Raw genomic sequence first — 21,796 nt, 5'->3', positions numbered from 1 at the left:
TTTCTGACATCAAGAGACCTTCCATGGAAGGAAAACAGAAACAGCACAGATGGAGCTGCCTTTTCAAATCCTTGTGGATGTCATGAGATTAGCAGCTTTCCTCTGAGTCGGCCTCAAAGACTTCCTTTACAATTGTTCATAAACTCGCTCAAGGGATAGGCAGTGAAGTTCACTCAAACAAAAACATAACCTCAAACATCGAAAACAGCTGGTGGAAATTGTGACTGTTATAGAGGAGCTGACTTATCTAGCTGAGTCAAAACAAGTGTGAGTGCTTCAAACAGGCACGAGATCAGAAACATAATTAGGTGTTTATTGAGTGCTGTCCTTCTTGATTTTTTTCCTCCCTTGCCGGACGTGAGTCTCCTCTTTAGGCTTCATCCTGACAGGGAGTAAAGTCCTTTATGATATCAGAATTGACATTTTTGAAAATTTATTTGAAAATAATTTCTTTTTTCTAATTATAAAAGTAGTCTGTGTTCTTTGGGGGAAAATTAGGGAACACAGAAAAACCACAAAAATAAAAATCATGTGTAATCCCACTGCCACTCTTTCCATTTTGTTCTTTTGACTTTGGATGTTCTTTTTTAAAAAAATTAATTTTCTTTACTTATGGTTGTGCTGTGTCTTCACTGTTGCGCTGGCTTTCTCTAGTTGCAGCACATGAGCTTCTCTCATTGCAGAGCACAGGCTCTAGGGTGTGTAGGCTTCAGCAGTTGCAGCTCCCAGGGTCTAGAGCACAGAATCAATAGTTGTGGTGCACGGGCTTAGTTGCTCCGAGGCATGTGGGATCTTCCTGGATCACAGATCAAATCCATGTCTTCTGCATTGGCAGATGGATTCTTTACCACTGAATTACCAGGGAAGCTCAGCTTTGGTTTTTCATACACATATACACACCACATAATTTTAAATATATATTTAAATGTGTGTGTTAGTCACTCAGTCGTATCTGACTCTTTGCAACCCCATGGACTGTAGCCCACCATGCTCCCCATCCATGGAATTCTCCAGGCAAAAATTATTAAAATGACTCTTTTTGATCCTGATTTTCATATAGTCCATATGACCATTTCCCCATGTCACTGATATGTTCTTTCCCACATTTTTATGCCTGCATATGAACACTATAAATTATTGAGCTAATGCCAATTGTAGACATTTGGGATATTCTGCACTATTGTAAACAAGGCTGTGAAGAATACCCTTGTTGATAAATCTTTGCACATGTCCATACTTAGAAAATTTAATTTCTCTTTCACGGCACTGAAATTCAGACTATAAAAGGGATTGTAATTGATATTGAAAGAATATAGCCCCTTTCTCCCTGAGAGTTTCTGCCAGTTGCCTTTTTCGGGATGTTTTGAGATGAGTTAGCTCCTTTTAGGACTTGTAGGCCTTCCTGTATTCAGAGAAGACTTGCTTTCAATCAAGTTAATGGTCTCTCCAGTTTGCAATGCAGAAACATTGAAATAACTGTTTTTTAAATGTATGACAAGAAATGAAAGCAATAAATATTAGAAAAGATGACTAATCTTATTAGGAAAAAGAAAATATAGAAGCATAATTCCATCAAAAGAGGTATCAAACTGATTAGACTGAGTTACTAAAAACTTTGTCTTCTCAAAAATTCTCAAGTTGAAATGATTTCTAGTAGGTTTTACAACTGCAGGAAACAAGCTAAAATTTTCCACTTTCTTATTTTTCCTATTTTTCTAATCCAAAAAGTGAAATGAAACATTCCTTAAGGAGAAGACTCAACTGGTATTACTATCTCTCATTCGAAATTTACTGCCTGCTTTGAACAATTGCTTCTGTATTGGCACAAGTCATTCAGTCACTCACCATCGGGGGATGAATCACTCCCCATGAAAAATCATTCCAGAATTTGGGTAACAGAGAAGTTTCCCTCCAGCCAAAAGTTCAACAAATGTTGGTAAAATTTAGGAAAATCATTATCATGAAAGGCTGCCATGGTTTCAAAGAGCATCTCTTAGCAGTTACTACACTCTCTGACCTCTAAAAAAAAGTGCAAGCAACTTCACGCACACGCAAAGCCCCTGCCAGTTTCCCTTAAAAATTTCATTCTCTTCATCACCACTGAGTGGAATCAAAAACAGTTGGTCAAGCTCCACTAATCGACAGCTGCTTGCAATTAGATGAAGCATTTAAAGCCATTCTCTTAACTACCTTCCCAACTGCCTAAGCATTCAGCTTGAGCAACACACCGTGATAATTTGCCAGAATGTTTAACTTATCTCTATCTCTAGTGGTTTCTATACCTTCCTATTTTCTCCAGTCTTCCCACACACTGTCTGACTCTTCCAGTTCCTCTTGTTAAATTAGGGGTGTACAGAGATTAGTTGAAACCAGGTCGAGCTGCTTTGTGCTAAGATGGAAAATTCTACCCAGGCAACTATTAGGGGGCAGAGTAAATCTTGATGTTTTGCAGACAGAAACGACTCCTTTTTTCCTCTTTTTTTTTTTTTTTAATTAAACAATGAACTGGAAAGTTCACTGTAATTTTTCTCATCAAGGATGATGAAGGAAAACAAAAGTTCCTAGGCTTTTGTAAACTCTTTCCAATTCTCATAACTCACAAATACTAATTTTGGAGTAGAGGAAAAATGCACAGATCACTTTATTCAATTTTTGTCCTTTACAAACGGGGCACCAAGAATCAAGATGCTTTTCCCAAGGTCACAGGAAACAGTGGCAGTGCATGGCCTGAATCCAGCTCTCTGACTCTTGGTCCAGATGGTTTTCTGCTACTTGAACTCCTTTTGCTAAAGAGGAAATCTTCCCACCTCTTCTAGAAGGAGGCAGAGACCAGCATGGCTATCCCACTTGCCTTATCCAAGGGGTAGAGCAGCTGTTCTCCCCACCCCCCGCCCCACAAACCTCTCCAGCCAGGAACTCATCCTGGGGCTTAAAGGGCAGAAAAACAACAGACATGATGTGACCTCACCTGCACACTCATCTTTCTCACTCCATGCCCTTCAGCCCCCCTTCCTAAATAAGAACCCCCCACAAACTTAACCACATCCATGGTCACAAAACCATGTTGTTTTTCTGTCTTATATTCCCTGATGCTTATCTTCATCCTATACCTATTTGACCTGTTGTGTGGTCAGTGAAGGGAGGGGATGAAGGGGATGTTGGAGGAAGGAAAGAGAGAAGAAGCAAGAGAGGCAGAAAAGGACAACCAGTTGAAGGAAGCAATTTTACCTCAAAATTCAAGAAGCAGAGTCAGTGTCTAGACAAGAATGGGAGCCCTAGGACTTCCTTGGTGGTTCAGTGGCCAAAACTCCATGTTCTCAGAGCAGGGGGCTCAGATCTAATTCCTGATCAGGAATCTAGATCCCACATGTCACAACTAAGACCCTTCACAGCCAAATAAAAGAAGTAAAAAATAAATATTTTTTAACAAAAGTGAAGGGGAGCCCTCACACCCCAGACCACTCACCCATAGCTCTGGCTTTTCTTGTCTCTGCTCCTCCCAAGGCTAACCCCTTCTTTCCCAGAAACCTCCTATGTTCCAGTCTAGTTCATCCCTCTAGACAGTCATGGACTCCTTCTTCTGTATCTGAGGACAATTCACTTTCTCCTTAAACTCATATTTCCATTATACTTACAGCAATGAGTTATCCTTATATTTTTTCTGGTTCAAAGTCTTTTTGTTGCTATTTTATAATGTTTATAATGAACATTTTATTATTTTGATCATTTTATTATATAAATATAGGCTTCCCTGGTGGCTCAATGGTAAAGAATCCATCTGCCAATGCAAGAGACACAGGTTCGATCCCTGGGTCAGGAAGATCCCCTGGAGAAAGAAATGGCAGCCCACTCCAGTATTCTTGCCTGGGAAATCCCATGGACAGAGGAGCCTAGAGGGCTATAGACCATGGGGTCAAAAAAAGTGTCAGACACAATTTAATGACTAAAACAACAACAAAAATATATATGTATGCACATTTACATATATACATATACATTTCTGTTCTATATACAGAGTTGCTGCTGCTGCTGCTGAGTCGCTTCAGTCGTGTCCGACTCTGTGCGACCCCACAGACGGCAGCCCACCAGGCTCCCCCATCCCTGGGATTCTCCAGGCAAGAACACTGGAGTGGGCTGCCATTTCCTTCTCCAATGCATGAAAGTGAAAAGTGAAAGCGAAGCTGCTCGGTCATGTCTGACTCAAAGTGACCCCAGGGACTGCAGCCTACCAGGCTCCTCCAGCTGTGGGATTTTCCAGGCAAGAGTACTGGAGTGGGTTGCCATTGCCTTCTCCAATATATAGAGTTAGATAGAGCCATATAAAGAAAGACAGAGATAGAGTGAGATAATTTTTTTTTTTTAAGTTTTTCTATGGCCACAAATGTTCTATGTTAAAAAAAAAAATACTACTCTGGCTCTTTCCCATCTTGCAAGATGGTGGATGAAAACAGAGAGAAGCTGGATAATAATAAGAAGAAACATAAAGCCAACAAGGCTGATGCCAAGGCAAGGTTAAGAAGGGTAAACTCAAGGCCAAAACACCTCTAAAGGGGAAATCCCACAACAACCAAAACGCCATCCTAGTCAGAGGAATTGGCAGCTTTTCCCCATCTGCTTTGCGTTCCAGCAAAGTCATGGAAAAGAGGAAGTAATCATAAGCTACATTTAAGATTAAAAATAAAGAGAAATTTCTTTCTACTACACAAAACTAGTTTGGGTGGGGGTGACAGAAATGATGGGACCCAAGTGGCTAAGCTTCACAGGACACCTGGATACTGCTCCACTGAAGATGTACCTTGAAAGCTGGTAAGCCTCAGGAGAAAACCCTTCCATCAGATGTGAAGAAGCTGTGAGCTAGCATCACTCCCAGCACCATTCCAAGCATCCTCACTGGGCACCAGAGGCATGACGGTGGTTTTCTGGAAGCAGCTGAGCAGTAGCATGCTGCTCGTGACTGGACCTCTGGTCCTCAGTCGAGTTCCTCTGTTAGAACACACCAGAAACTTGTCATCACCACCTCCACAAAGACTGATGAGTGGTGTGGAAATCCCAAAACATCTCCCTGAGGCTTATTTCAAGAAGCAGCAGCTTCATAAAGCCCAGATACCAGGAAGGTAAGGCCTTCGATGCAGAGGAAGGGAAATTCAAGCTCACAGAGCCGCACAAGGTTGATCTGAGAGACCTGGACTCACAAATTCCGCCAAAAAATCAAAGCCGTCCCTCAGTTCCAGGGCTACCTCTGTTCTGTGTTTCTGCTGACAAATTGGTGTCCTAAATATCTTACAAAGAATTGATACATTGACCCCCCAAAAGTATTCTGGGTGGTGTAGGTATTATGTTGATCACAAGTATAAAGCTTGTCAACATAAATATATTGTAAATTTTGTGGCTAATGATTAAATACATACACTGTATCAGAAATGAATCTCATAATGAATTCCACAGCCCTGTTTTTATCCCAATTAATTCATGCATCTATGATTTGATAGTACTTAATGCTAAATTATGACAGTTTTCAGAGTTATTTCTTTTTCTAATTTTTCATATTTATAGAGGTAAGAGAAAGTGCTTCTTTTATCCATCTAGAGGAAAGAAAAGTTTTGTTAAGGAATGACAATAAAAGCTAGACTCTCCTTTCTAGTTATATATCAAAATAACAAAGTGATCCATCATCAAAAATTACTTTCAATGCCCTACCTGCTGACAACTTATTTAGGGCCTCTTTCAATTTTGTTGAAAGCCAGGAGCTAGAGAACAACTGCCTTGAGAACAGGTTTCATTTTAATTCCATGATAAGAGTAATTCACTATTCCCCCTTTCAACACCAAGGTTTTTTGAGTTTTTTTATTGAGTTATTTTATCTTACTGAGTTGTATTTCAAGTTATTCTTAGTTTATTCCCCAAGTATTTTATACCCTAGGGCAAGATACCTTAAGCAAGATTCACTAGGACATAAGTTGGCCTTTATTCATCAAAGGAAAAGGTAAATGAGAGCTACCAAAATATTGGCCCTGGGTAGATCCATTTTAAAAGAGCACAGAGGAAGATGATTCTCCTAAACATTACATGTGACTGCATACCTGTTAGAAAGTCTACATACTCTCCAAGAATGCACACATTCCAATTTGAATGTCACTGGACTAAAGATTGCACATGATCTAGCCCCTACCTACTTTCCAGTCTCAATTCAAATCTTTCTCTCACTAATGCATTCAGTTCCTCTGGGTCATTGATATGATGTTCCTGCTGCCTGAAAGCTATTTTCTCAGACATCGTCCCTAACTATCCAATACAAAATAGGTTTCTCAGTTCTCTCTCTCTCTCTCTCACACACACATAGTTCTATACTCTTCTTTCTCCTAACACTTATTATAAACTGCCATCAGATATTTACTTGTATTTATTTAAGTAGCTCACTAGACCAGTGCCTAATGTGGTCCCTTACCAGGACTTTTAGCATCACTTGAGAACTTGATAGAAATGCAAAGTCCCAGGGTCCATCCCAGACCTAATGAATGAGAAAATCTGAAGCAATCTGTAGTTTATTAAGTCTTCCAGGTGTTTCTGATGCTGCTAAAGCTTGAGAACCCCTGTGCTAGGTGATAATCTCCATGAAGGAAGAGCATACATCAGTTTTTTCATCACTGTATACCTAGAATTTTGCCCAGTGGCTGGCATATAAGAAATGTTTTGTAAATTTGTATTGTTGAATAAACTCAAATAAAACAAAAGTTTGCCCACAGTAAGGGATTTAGTATGGCTTATATGCAAAACTAATACAAATGAACTTATTTACAAAACAGAAACAGACCCCAAGACTTAGAAAAGGAACTTACGGTTACCAGTGGGGAAGGGTGGGAAAAGTGGTAGTAATGGAGTTTTGGATTGACATGTACCCACTGCTATATTTAAAACGGACAACCAACAAGGGCCTACTGTATAGCACAGGGGACACTGTCAATGCTATGTGGCAGCCTGGATGGGAGAGGAGTTTGGAGGAGAATGGACACATACATGTGTATGACTGAGTCACTTTGCTGTCCACCTGAAATTATCACAAAATGTTAATCAGCTACTTGCTCAGTTCAGTTCAGTGGCTCAGCCATGTCCAACTCTTTGCAACCCCATGGACTGCAGCACACCAGGCCTCCCTGTCCATCACCAACTCCCAGACTTTACTCAAACTCATGTCCATTGAGTCAGTGATGCCATCCAGCCATCTCATCCTCTGTCATCCCCTTCTCCTCCTGCCTTCAATCTTTCCCAGCATCAGGGTCTTTTCAAATGAGTCAGTTCTTCGCATCAGGTGGCCAAAGTATTGGAGTTTCAATTTTAATATCAGTCCTGCCAATGAACACTTAGGACTGATCTCCTTTAGGATGGACTGGCTGGATCTCCTGCAGTCCAAGGGACTCTCAAGGGTCTTCTCCAACACCACAGTTCAAAAGCATCAGTTCTTCAGTGCTCAGCTTTCTTTATAGTCCAACTCTCACATCCATACATGACTACTGGAAAAACTGTAGCCTTGACTAGACGGACCTTTGTTGGTAAAGTAATGTGCTTTTTAATATGCTGTCTAGGTTGGTCATAACTTTCCTGCCAAGGAGTAAGCGTCTTTTAATTTCATTGCTGCAATCACCACCTGCAGTGATTTGGGAGCCCAAAAGATAAAGTCAGCCACTGTTTCCCCATCTATTTCCCATGAAGTGATGGGACTGGATGACATGATCTTTGTTTTCTGAATGTTGAGCTTTAAGCTAACTTTTTCACTCTCCTCTTTCACTTTCAAGAGGCTCTAGTTCTTCTTCACTTTCTGCCATAAGGGTGGGGTCATCTGCATGTCTGAGGTTATTGATATTTCTGTGGCAATCTAGATTCCAGCTTGAGCTACATTCTAATATAAGATTAAAAGGTTTTTTTTTTTAATGAAATACATTTCTATAGTGATCCATTAAATATATGAAATATATATATATACACAAATTTCACAAAATAATACTTTACATGCTATAGACTCCAAACATTCTCAATCCTATTCTATTTGTTTTCTTTATTTTCTTCCTGTTTTTCTGGTAAGAGGACCTATAAATTTATTTTATACTCTGCTAATGGATCTTATGTGCAATTTGAAAACCCTAGTCACTAAGCTGTTCTAAAGAAATCCACACCTATGACCTTGTTATTCTTTTAACCTGGAATTCCCATCCTTCTCAGCTCCTCATGGCCAAATTTCACTGATTCTCCAAGCCCCACCTCTCAGAGTAGATTCCTATGCTGGAAGATAATCTTTCCCTCTTTTCAATTCCCACCGTATTTTTTTCTGTGCTCAGCTCTTATGCCTCTTCTTACATGTTCCTTTTAATATACTGTTCATAGAGTATCATTTTTCCTATTAAAGTTAATCCTTCAGAGCAGAATCCATATCTGATTCATCTTTGGACTCATCATAGCATTTAGCATATAACTTCAAATAATGTTTTCTAAGTAAATTGGACTTTCAAGGTTCCAGGGCAAAATATTTCTAAAGGAAATAGGATTTCAGTGGGTGGCTGAGAGAGGAAGGGCAGATGAGGAAAAAGGAACCATATGGCTTGGTGCCAATGACAGAGAAGGGAGCCACTTGCAAGCCATATTATATGTATGGTGGGGGAAAGGTGGGTGGGGTCACATGGCAGAGCACCGTAAGTGACCCAGACTCTTCTGCAAGGAAAGCAGAGCTATCACAGGTCTGTGGGTGAACTTTTGCTTTTTTAATGACAACTTTGGTGGCAAGATAAAAGTGGTATAAGGATACAGAGGCTAAGAACATGTCTCCTGCATATTCCAGCACATTCACCGGCACCCACCTGCCGCCCCTGTGGGCCCACTGCTGTGTTTATGCTGGGGACACTTTTTCCCAGTTGCCCCCAACCAATCACTGTGGCAAGTAGCACTGACCCCTCCTGGGAACAGAGGCTCAAGGATTTTGGCTCAAGGATTCCTGCTACTGGGGCACAACTCTATGGGAACAGCACTGTGTGGAAGCCTTCGTATGCTGTCTCCTTTTCTCCAGCCAGATCTGCTCTGCAGGGTGACATTCTTCCCACCACCCCTGCCTCTTCATCTTAAATCTTCCCAGGCATTTTTCCCCAAAATATCTCCTACACTTCTAATCCTATCTTGGTGGCCACTTCTCTGGGAATATGAACCAAATGCAGAGGAGCAGATAAGACCAGAAAGGAGGTAAGAGTCAAAGAGCTATGATGGACATGCCTGAGTATTAGAATACACATAGGACTGAAAATATACCTACATGTTCATTAACATACACATACAGATATTGAATTGCAGTAGATACACTTAACTGAAATTACCAAAATGGAGGGAAGGAAGAATTCACCTAAACAGTCACTGTTAAGAAGAAAGGCAGATCTTTCATCAAACCACATTTCTTAGTAGGCATAAATCCATCTAAGGTCAGACAACACAAGACAATCTCTCACAAAACGTGAGATGCGCCACAAACTAGAACTCTCTTGCCGTATCACGCGCTACCAGAGAAGCTCGGACCACAAAATACAAGCAGATGTCAACACTTTCACCTTCCACTTTCTAAATATCGCTGATTGGGCCAAGTTTCATTTCACTTAATGGGCCACTTTCCATGTTGGGGGAGAAGAGTTGAGAAAGGGCGGAAGAAAGTGTTAGGATTCAAGTTTCATATCTGCTTAAGTAAACTGATGTTGCTTACTGCTGGGTTTCAAGAGAAAAGCTTCCCTAAATCAGCCAACAGTTGCTCAGAGGAACACACAGACCCAGGGTAGGCAAACATTTTCTGTAAAGCGCCAGATACTAAATATTTTTGCCTCTACGGGTGATGAGATATCTGCTGCAACTGCGACTCTGCTATGACATCCCAAAAAGCAGCCACTGACAAGACAAAAATCAACAGGTGACTGCATCCCAATAAGACTTCATTTACAAAAACAGACAGTGGGCCAGATTTGACCCATGGACCATCATTTGCCAACCCCTGATACAGAGCACTAGGAATTCTTCCCCCAAAATACCCTCTTCTGGTTTGGATGTGGATGTTCCATCTGCTTTCTAACCTTTTATCTACTTAATATAAAAAGCACACAATTAAAAAATGTAGTTGAAAATGATCAGCTACATTAAACACCAATGCTAACGAGGGAAGAGGCCATGAAACAAGCTCTGGCCTGGAGGAAGGGAGCCAAAATAATCATCAGACTTCAACCTGAGATTACTTTTATCTACTGGACCATCGATTTTCAAAGTCTGGTCTTTGTACCAGCAGCATCAGCTGCACCAGGGAAATTGTTAGAAATAAAAAATTCCTGAGCCCTGTCCCAGACCTACTAAATCAGAATACATGGGAGTGGGGCCCAGTGTTTTAACAAGCCCTCCAAGTTATTCTAATGCAAGATCAAGCTTGAGAAGCACGAAGCTCTCTCTGAAGCTGCCTGTGCCTCAAATTCTCCAGCACCAAAAGAAGAATATTGAAATTTTGTTATTTTCTCCAATCACTAATGTCACAAAGAGATTGCCAAGACCTGGCTAACACACACTTAAAAGATGCCTCACTACCTGAAGACTTATTAGTGATTAAGTCAAAATACATGCTCTTTTTTTCTTCTTTGAATTTGGATAATCTAACATTTAGAAGAAAATAGTATGCAGTTCTAAATCAAATACATATTCATAAAGATTTTCTTTAACTTGATTTGCAGAGTGACCAATAGAGTCCATAGAATTGTAGCGATAAGGTATATACCTTGTAAGAATGGGGATTGGAACCTATGGTCCAGAGCCAAAATTTGTGTACCACTGGTTTGTGGAATTAGGTAATACCCAAACCCCACCCAAGTACTATTTGCAGCCCTAATTTGCATGGGGATCAATGAAAATTGTGAGGACTATTTCAAGCCATACCTATGACTATGCATCAGATATCAGAGATACATCTGGGAGACTTGACAGAGTAGATAGGCAATGCAAATGAAGAATGAGAGGAACGGAAGGCAGATTTCAAGTCTCCCCCTTCCCCACATCATGCACATACACACACACAAATCAAAATAAAATTAACCATTACTAATGGAGAGTTCTCTGACAAACTATCAGTAGACATGGCCCTCTAGAATGCCTTTTGGAGCCTGAATACTGAGCAGAGTCAGGTTCTGGATGCTGCTAGGCGGTGTGTGAGCCACATCCCCCAGCTCTTCTAGAAGCGCAGATGCACCTAGGGATACCCAGTGCCTGGGCTCACTGGGCGTGTACATGGCAAAAACAGGCTCTCTAGGGGACTTCCCTGGCAGTCCAATGGTCAAGGCTCTGAGCTTCCACTGCAGGAGGCGCAGGTTCCATCCCCATGTGCTGTGCAGCCAAAAAACAAATAAACTTTAAAATTTTGAAAAACTCAGCAAGTCCTGTAATGTTCCAAGTTCTGTGAAGTTCCATGGGTCCAAGAGACTCAATCCCTGATCAGCAAACTAAAATCCATGGCCAAAAATAAATAAATTTAAAGAGTTTTAAAAGCAAGTGCACCTGGCGGGACTGGGGGAAGTTTTCGGCAATCTAACTGGGAGGAAAAATTAAATAAGGCCCATAGATTACGTGCCTAAAAGCAACTCCCAGCAGAAAAGGACCCCAGACGCCCGTACCCGCCAGCAACAAGCGGGGGCGGAACGGAGAGGAGCGGGCGGCATTGCTTAGGGTAAGGACCAGCCCGAAGACCCTGAGAGTAATCGGAGGGAGCTTTTTTAAACTGTGGGATAGCAACGGTCAAAATCAACTGGCCGGAACACACTGCCGGCGGTTCGCAAAACAAAGGGACTAAGAAACTCCAGAGAAGAGCCGGCCCATCCCCGCTGGAGGTAGGAGGCAGGGGGGAGGGGGAAAAGGGCAAACTCAGCCCCTGAGAAGCCACCCCCTCCCACACTGCAAACAGGCCCCCGGTTCCTATCTAAAGACTTCCTGAGACCCGACTGGCGGCGCGCGCTGGGGCCGCGGAGGGAAAAAGCGCGCCGTACCCGGGGAGAGTGCGCCCAAACCTCTGGCTCCTGAGCCGCTAGCCACGGAGGGAAAAAGCGCGCCGTACCCGGGGAGAGTGTGCCCAAACCTCTGGCTGCCTGGGCCACTTGACGCGGAGGGAAAAGGCGCGCTGCACCCGGGGAGAATACGCCCAAGCCCCTGGCTGCCTGAGCCGCTCCCGACGGAGGGAAAAGGCGCGCCGCACCCGGGGAGAGTGCGCCCAAGCCCCTGGCTGCCTGAGCCGCTCGCCACGGAGGGAAAAGGCGCGCCGCACGCGGGGAGAGTGCGCCCAAGCCTCTGGCTGCCTGAACCGCTCAGGCCAGGGGAAGGCACAAAACGCAGGCGCAACCGAATCCGCGCTTTTGTGGAGTACCCGAAAACTGGAACCGCACTCAACGCAGGGCCCGCTCCATATAGAGCAGCCGGGAGCCTGAGCAGTGTAGACGGGGAAAGCACTGACACCCGTGAGCGGGGCAAACCCAGTGTGGCCGGAACACGGTGAGCGCTATCCACACAGAGCGGTATCTGTCTGCAGCTCCCCGCCCTCCCCGTAGCAGGACTGAACTGAACTAGAGAACCTAAATAAGAGATCACCTCCGCCCGCCTGTGTCAGGGCGGAAATTAGACACCGAAGAGACGGCAAACAGAAGCCAAATAAACAAAGGGAACCGCTTCAGAAAGGACCGGTGCAACAGGACCTGAAGGTAACACCAACTACACCGGAAGGGGCCTACAGATATCGAGAAGTGTAAGCTGGAAAGAGGAGCTATCTGAAATTGAACTGAACCTACACTGACCGCAACAACTCCAGAGAAATTCCTAGATATATATGTATATATATATTTTTTTTAATTAAAAAAAAATTTTTTTTCTTTCCTTTTTTTTATTTTTTATTTTTTCTCTTTTATTTTCTTTTAAAATTCCCTATTACTCCCCCATTACTCCTCAACTTTCATTTTCATATATTTTTACGATTTTTTTAATTAGGGGGAAAAAATTTTTTTTTCTTTTTTTTTCTTTTTCTTGTTTTTCTCTCCTATTTCCTTTTAAAGTCCCCTAATACTCCTCTATTATTCCTTAATTTTCATTTTCATTTCACTATAACCTTGCCAAAAAAAAAAAAAAAAAAAGAGAAACCCTATTTTTAAACCGAACTTCATATACATTTCTAAATTTTTGTGTGTTTTTGTTTTTGTTTTTAAATATTGTATTTCAAAGAGTCTAACCTCTACACTAGATTTTTAATCTTTGTTTTTCAGTATGTGATATAAATTTTGGACATTTAAGAATCCAATATTCAATTCCCATTTCTATTCAGGAGTGTGGTGATTACTCTCCCACTTTTGACTCTCTGTTTTCTACCTCAGAACACCTCTATTTCCTCCTTTCCCCTTCTCTTCCCAATCCAACTCTGTGAATCTTTGTGGGTGTCTGGGCTACAGAGAACACTTTGGGAACAGATAACTGCGTAGATCTGTCTCTCTCCTCTTGAGTCCCCTTTTTCTCCTCCTGCTCACCTCTAGCTCCTTCCTCCCTCTCCTATTCTTCATGTAACTCTGTGAACTTCTCTGGTCGTCTCTCACAGTGGAGAATCTTTTCACCATTAACCTAGAAGTTTTATTATCAGTGCTGTATAGTTGGAGAAGTCTTGAGACTACTGGAAGAATAAAACTGAAATCCAGAGGCAGGAGACTTAAGCCCAAAACCTGAGAAAACCAGAAAACTCCTGACTACACGGAACATTAAGGAATGAGACCATCCAAAAGCCTCCATACCTACACCAAAACCAACCACCACCCAAGAGCCAATAAGCTCCAGTACAAGACATACCACGCAAATTCTTTAGCAACGCAGGAACATAGACCTGAGTGTCAACATACAGGCTGTCCAAAGTCACACCTAACACATAGACCCATCGCAAAACTCATTACTGGACACTCCATTGCACTCCAGAGAGAAGAAATCCAATTCCACACACCAGAACGCTGACACAAGCTTCCCTAACCAGGAAACCTTGACAAACCAATCGTCCAACCCCACCCACTGGGTGAAACCTCCACAATAAAAAGGAACCACAGACCACAAGAATACAGAAAGCCCACTCCAGACACAGCAATCTAAACAAGATGAAAAGGCAGAGAAATACCAACAGGTAAAGGAACATGAAAAAAGCCCACCAAGTCAAACAAAAGAGGAGGAAATGGGGAATCTACCTGAAAAACAATTTAGAATAATGATAATAAAAATGATCCAAAATCTTGAAAACAAAATGGAGTTACAAATAAATAGCCTAGAGACAAAGATTGAGAAGATGCAAGAAATGTTTAACAAGGACCTAGAAGAAATTTTTTAAAAGTCAATTAAAAATTAATAATGAAATAAATGAGATCAAAAACACTCTGGAGGGAACCATGAGTAGAATAACAGAGACAGAAGATAGGATAAGTGAGTTAGAAGATAAAATGGTGGAAATAAATGAAGCAGAGAGGAAAAAAGAAAAAAGAATCAAAAGAAATGAGGACAACCTCAGGGACCTCTGGGACAATGTGAAACACCCCAACATTCGAATCATAGGAGTCCCAGAAGAAGAAGACAAAAAGAAAGGCCATGAGAAGTTACTCGAGGAGATAATAGCTGAAAACTTCCCTAAAATGGGGAAGGAAATAGCCACCCAAGTCCAAGAAACCCAGAGAGTCCCAAACAGGATAAACCCAAGGCGAAACACCCCGAGACACATATTAATCAAATTAACAAAGATCAAACACAAAGAACAAATATTAAAAGCAGCAAGGGAGAAACAACAAATAACACACAAAGGGATTCCCATAAGGATAACAGCTGATCTATCAATAGAAACCCTTCAGGCCAGAAGGGAATGGCAGGACACACTTAAAGTAATGAAAGAGAATAACCTACAACCTAGATTACTCTACCCAGCAAGGATCTCATTCAGATATGAAGGAGAACTCAAAAGCTTTACAGACAAGCAAAAGCTGAGAGAATTCAGCACCACCAAACCAGCTCTTCAACAAATACTAAAGGATCTTCTCTAGACAGGAAACACAGAAAGGTGGTATAAACGTGAACCCCAAACAACAAAATAAATGGCAACGGGACCATACCTATCAATAATTACCTTAAATGTAAATGGGTTGAATGCCCCAACCAAAAGACAAAGGCTGGCTGAATGGATGCAAAAGCAAGACCCCTATATATGCTGTCTACAAGAGACCCATCTCAAAGCAAGGGACACATACAGACTAAAAGGGAAGGGCTGGAAAAAATATTCCACGCAAACGGAGACCAAAAGAAAGCAGGAGTCCCAATACTCATATCAGATAAAATAGACTTTCAAATAAAGGGTGTGAAAAGAGACAAAGATGGACACTACATAATGATCAAAGGATCAATCCAAGAAGAAGATATAACAATTATAAATATATATGCACCCAACATAGGAGCACCGCAATATGTAAGGCAAATGCTAACGAGTATGAAAGAGGAAATTAATAGTAACACAATAATAGTAGGAGACTTTAATACCCCACTCACAACTATGGATAGATCAACTAAACAGAAAATGAACAAGGAAACACAAACTTTAAAGGACACAATGGACCAGCTAGACCTAATTGACATCTATAGGAAGTTTCACCCCAAAACAATCAACTTCACCTTTTTCTCAAGTGCACATGGAAACTTCTCCAGAATAGATCACATCCTGGGCCATAAATCTAGTCTTGGTAAATTCAAAAAAATTGAAATCATTCCAGTCATCTTTTCTGACCACAGTGCAGTAAGATTAGATCTCAATTACAGGAAAAAAATTATTAAAAATTCAAACATATGGAGGCTAAACAACACGCTTCTGAATAACCAACAAGTCATAGAAGAAATCAAAAAAGAAATCAAAATATGCATAGAAATGAATGAAAATGAAAACTACAACCCAAAACCTATGGGACACTGTAAAAGCAGTGCTAAGGGGAAGATTCATAGCATTACAGGCCTACCTCAAGAAACAAGAAAAAAGTCAAATAAATAACCTAACTCTACACCTAAAGCAACTAGAGAAGGAAGAAATGAAGAACCCCAGGATTAGCAGAAGGAAAGAAATCATAAAAATTAGGGCAGAAATAAATGCAAAAGAAACTAAAGAGACCATAGCAAAAATCAACAAAGCTAAAAGCTGGTTTTTTGAAAAAATAAACAAAATTGACAAACCATTAGCAAGACTCATTGAGAAACAAAGGGAGAAGAACCAAATTAACAAAATTAGAAACGAAAATGGAGAGATCACAACAGACAACACTGAAATACAAAGGATCATAAGAGACTACTACCAGCAGCTCTATGCCAATAAGATGGACAACTTGGAAGAAATGGACAAGTTCTTAGAGAAGTATAACTTTACAAAACTGAACCAGGAAGAAATAGAAGATCTTAACAAACCCATCACAAGCAAGGAAATCGAAACTGTAATCAGAAATCTTCTAGCAAACAAAAGCCCAGGACCAGATGGCTTCACAGCTGAATTCTACCAAAAATTTAGAGAAGAGCTAACACCTATCTTACTCAAACTCTTCCAGAAAATTGCAGAAGAAGGTAAACTTCCAAACTCATTCTATGAGGCCACCATCACCCTAATTCCAAAACCAGACAAAGATGCCACAAAAAAAGAAAACTACAGGCCAATATCACTGATGAACATAGATGCAAAAATCCTTAACAAAATTCTAGCAAACAGAATCCAACAACATATTAAAAAAATCATACACCATGACCAAGTGGGCTTTAATCCCAGGAATGCAAGGATTCTTTAATATCCGCAAATCAATCAATGTAATACACCACATTAACAAATTGAAAGATAAAAACCATATGATTATCTCAATAGATGCAGAAAAAGCCTTTGACAAAATTCAACATCCATTTATGATTAAAAGTCTCCAGAAAGCAGGAATAGAAGTAACATACCTCAACATAATAAAGCTATATATGACAAACCAGCAGCAAGCATCACCCTCAATGGTGAAAAATTGAAAGCATTTCCCCTGAAATCAGGAACAAGACAAGGGTGCCCACTGTCACCACTACTATTCAACATAGTTTTGGAAGTGTTGGCCACAGCAATCAGGGCAGAAAAAGAAGTAAAAGGAATCCAGATAGGAAAAGAAGAAGTGAAACTCTCTCTGTTTGCAGATGACATGATCCTCTACATAGAAAACCCTAAAGACTCTACCAGAAAATTACTAATCAACGAATACAGTAAAGTTGCAGGATATAAAATTAACACAGAGAAATCTCTTGCATTCCTATACACTAACAATGAGAAAACAGAAAGAGAACTTAAGGAAACGATACCATTCACCATTGCAACAAAAAGAATAAAATACTTAGGAGTATATCTACCTAAAGAAACAAAAGACCTATACATAGAAAACTATAAAACACTGATGAAAGAAATCAAAGAGGACACAAACAGATGGAGAAACATACCGTGTTCATGGATTGGAAGAATCAATATTGTCAAAATGGCTATACTACCCAAAGCAATCTATAGATTCAATGCAATCCCTATCAAACTACCAACGGTATTTTTCACAGAACTAGAACAAATAATTTCACAATTTGTATGGAAATACAAAAAACCTCGAATAGCCAAAGTAACCTTGAGAAAGAAGAATGGAATCAACCTGCCTGACTTCAGACTATACTACAAAGCCACAGTCATCAAGACAGTATGGTACTGGCACAAAGACACAAATATAGATCAATGGAACAGAATAGAAAACCCAGAGATAAATCCACGAACCTATGGTCACCTTATCTTCAACAAAGGAGGCAAGGATATACAATGGAAAAAAGACAACCTCTTTAACAAGTGGTGCTGGGAAAACTGGTCAACCACCTGTAAAAGAATGAAACTAGAACACTTTCTAACACCATACACAAAAATAAACTCAAAATGGATTAAAGATCTAAATGTAAGACCAGAAACTATAAAACTCCTAGAGGAGAACATAGGCAAAACACTCTCTGACATAAATCACAGCAGGATCCTCTATGACCCACATCCCAGAATTTTAGAAACAAAAGCAAAAATAAACAAGTGGGACCTAGTGAAACTTAAAAGCTTTTGCACAACAAAGGAAACTATAAGCAAGGTGAAAAGACAGCCCTCAGATTGGGAGAAAATAATAGCAAACGAAGCAACAGACAAAGGATTAATCTCAAAAATATACAAGCAACTCCTGCAGCTCAATTCCAGAAAAATAAATGACCCAATCAAAAAATGAGCCAAAGAACTAAACAGACATTTCTCCAAGGAAGACATACAGATGACAAAAAAACACATAAAAAGATGCTCAACATCACTCATTATCAGAGAAATGCAAATCAAAACCACAATGAGGTACCATTACACGCCAGTCAGGATGGCTGCTATCCGAAAGTCTACAAGCAATAAATGCTGGAGAGGGTGTGGAGAAAAGGGAACCCTCTTACACTGTTGGTGGGAATGCAAATTAGTACAGCCACTATGGAAAACAGTGTGGAGATTTCTTAAAAAGCTGGAAATAGAACTGCCATATGACCCAGCAATCCCACTTCTGGGCATACACACCGAGGAAACCAGATCTGAAAGAGACACGTGCACCCCAATGTTCATCGCAGCACTGTTTATAATAGCCAGGACATGGAAGCAACCTAGATGCCCATCAGCAGACGAATGGATGAGGAAGCTGTGGTACATATACACCATGGAATATTACTCAGCCATTAAAAAGAATTCATTTGAATCAGTTCTAATGAGATGGATGAAACTGGAGCCCATTATACAGAGCGAAGTAAGCCAGAAAGATAAAAGACCATTACAGTATACTAGCACACATATATGGAATTTAGAAAGATGGTAACAATAACCCTATATGCAAAACAGAAAAAGAGACTCAGATGTATAGAACAGACTTGTGGACTCTGTGGGAGAAGGCGAGGGTGGGATGTTTCAAGAGAACAGCATCGAAACATGTATATTATCTAGGGTGAAACAGATCACCAGCCCAGGTTGGATGCATGAGACAAGTGCTTGGGCCTGGTGCACTGGGAAGACCCAGAGGGATCGGGTGGAGAGGGAGGTGGGAGGGGGGACCGGGATGGGGAATACATGTAAATCCATGGCTAATTCATTTCAATGTATGACAAAAACCACTGCAATGTTGTAAAGTAATTAGCCTCCAACTAATAAAAATAAATGGAAAAAAAAAAAAGCAAGTGCACTAAGTTCTGTAATATTCCAAGTTCTATAATGGGGAGCTGGCAGCACAGTGGAGGCTAGTAGTTCTGCAGTCAGGAGTACCACACAGCCCGTTTATTAGGCACCTTTCAGGGACTTCCTCAACACCTGTTCTTTTTCTTAAAACCATGTCTTCATTCATATTTAATTTCTTAACTTAGTCTGCCCTTCCTCCTATCACCCCTATCCTCCCACTAAGGGACTTTGGCTTCTCCGAACTTGTGGTTGCTGCTTTATTCTGTTTTCTATTTCAGGCTTTAAACCTCTAAAAGATCATTTAGATGGCAGGCAAAATTAAAGGAGAATACTTTTACTAAGAGACAGAAAATAAAGTAAATGCAGCTAAGATTTTCAATATAATCTATAGGTTAAAACATTCTTATTTAGAAAACAAATTCTTAGTATACAAAGAGTTGAGAATAGGGAGAAATTAAATAGAAAAGGATGGAGGTATGGATTTATCTTTTCACCTGTGATAGTCATTTTAATTTCTTGGTCATAAATATGAAAATGTCTTAGTCATAGTTGGCACATGGGCCACGTCACAGATCTCCTCAAACATTCCTACTGATGCTGGGCACCCCATACCATCAACCCTCAATACTCTTCTGCCCAAGACCTCCCCAGATGTGAATCATGTTTAAGACCAGAAAATAAAGCTTCTTCTCAAATATAAAACCTTTAAATGCTATCAAAAATACCCTTCAGGACTTTTGTAATCATTAGGCCAAATTCTCAACCCATGCAGCTCTCAAGGTTTGCATCCCTGAGGATAACATCTGGTTCTTTACTGTTGAACCACCTTGTTTTGATGGCATTGCATTGTGATCACAGTGATGTGATCATCCAATAAAAAAGTATCACTTTGATATTATTTCAATATAAGAATCAATTAATTTACTGAATAAATTATTTTGTTGAACTCAAGTTACATGAAAAGTTATTGAAACTCACCTTCTCTACCTTCACAAATGTCTTTAACAGTAACTCAGGACCCACACAGATGTGCTAGGAAAGGAAACCTCAGCTCATTTGATTTTTCCCAGAAAAATGAAATGGCTGAAATAAATAAACCACCTATATAATCAAAAGAATCCATAATACTATATTTTTCAGCTCTCAAATGTGGCTATGTTCTGGCTAACAAAATATAAACTTTATAAATACTTCAGATTTTCCTAAGTTTATCTGTAAAAACAATATAGTCCCCATAAAATTCCTTCATTTTATTTTCCCTAGAGTAGACAAGTTGATTATAAAAAATTATTGGTTTTTCTGGGACTGGTCATTGAAAGAAGACTTTATCCCTTTCCTCCTTCCTACTGTTAAAAATGAGATGACTGGCGCTCTAGCAGCATCTCAGGCCATGAAAGTTCTTGCAGATGAATGCCTTACACTAGGATGCTAGACCAGGAAGAAAGAGCTTAAGCCATGGATGATGTTAGAACCACCATACCAACACTGAACTCCTGCATTCAACCTCCTTTTACCAGAGAAAGCAAACTCCTTTTAAACATAGCAAGCTATTCTATTGGGTTTTTTTTTATTAACTAGCTATTCCTAGTCCTACCAGATGCAATATACCATTGGCCAAATAGCAAGCTGGTATCATTCACGATTCAAAATAAATTCATTGTTTTGGATGTCCACAACTCACTTTGAAATGCATCCCCCTCCCTCGCAAAATAATAAAATAGAATGATAAATGGATAGAGGAATGGAGTGAGGTAGATAGAAACATGATAAAGTAATAAATATAGCAAAATACTAATGTAGAATATAGATAGCAGGTATGTGGGCATTCACTATATAATTCCTTCAACAATTCATAATAAAATATTAAAAATTCTATTGACAAGCCATCAGCACTATTTATTATGTTTTTAAAAGATATCCCTAGTAAGGAGTTTTATAGCTTCTTTTCTCTCACTAACAGGCCACTTCTCTTCCTGTTCTATAAACACTATTGTGGCCTTAAAATCTTAAAAAAAAAAAAAAAAAGAACTGGAAGTACTGCCAATGGGACAAACTGGGTGCGAGTATAAATTTTAAAGGCTGTATAAACAGAAATTCATCTGGAAAGATGTTTTCTCCATCGGCACAGTAAAAAGCTAGAATAGTATTTCCTGATATAGATGTACTGTTTGACTCTCTACAGATCCCACTGGGTACAAGAGAGAGGCATCGTGTTCTTTAATTTAAAAGTAACTTTCACTCATAAAATGAGGTTAGGAATGTTAGAATTTCAACTCAGCTGAGCTCAGCACTAAGCAACATCATTTTCTTCTCCTGTTAAGATTCCCTTCTCCTTCCCCATCAGTACGAGGACACATCTAAGGAGATATAATTTCATTTGGTCTTCTGATCAACTTGAAGCATTTCTGCTGAAAGAGTAACAATTGTGGTGTTGGATCTTTTCCCATCAGTCTGTATTCTAAGCAAAGAAAGACTGGAAATGAGTGTTGA

The 21,796-nt window shown here is 40.2% G+C and overlaps 1 pseudogene; it reads left to right on the top strand.

The window, feature by feature from the left end:
• The first annotated feature begins 4,434 nt into the window (after nt 1-4,434).
• Nucleotides 4,435-5,363, top strand: LOC110147313 (large ribosomal subunit protein eL6 pseudogene; annotated as a pseudogene).
• Nucleotides 5,364-21,796: the final 16,433 nt, after the last annotated feature.

This window comes from Odocoileus virginianus, chromosome 19, assembly GCF_023699985.2.
Source record: "Odocoileus virginianus isolate 20LAN1187 ecotype Illinois chromosome 19, Ovbor_1.2, whole genome shotgun sequence".
NCBI lineage: Eukaryota > Metazoa > Chordata > Mammalia > Artiodactyla > Cervidae > Odocoileus > Odocoileus virginianus.
The sequence above is the reverse complement of the archived record's forward strand: the minus strand, read 5'-3'. Positions and strand labels throughout refer to the sequence as shown.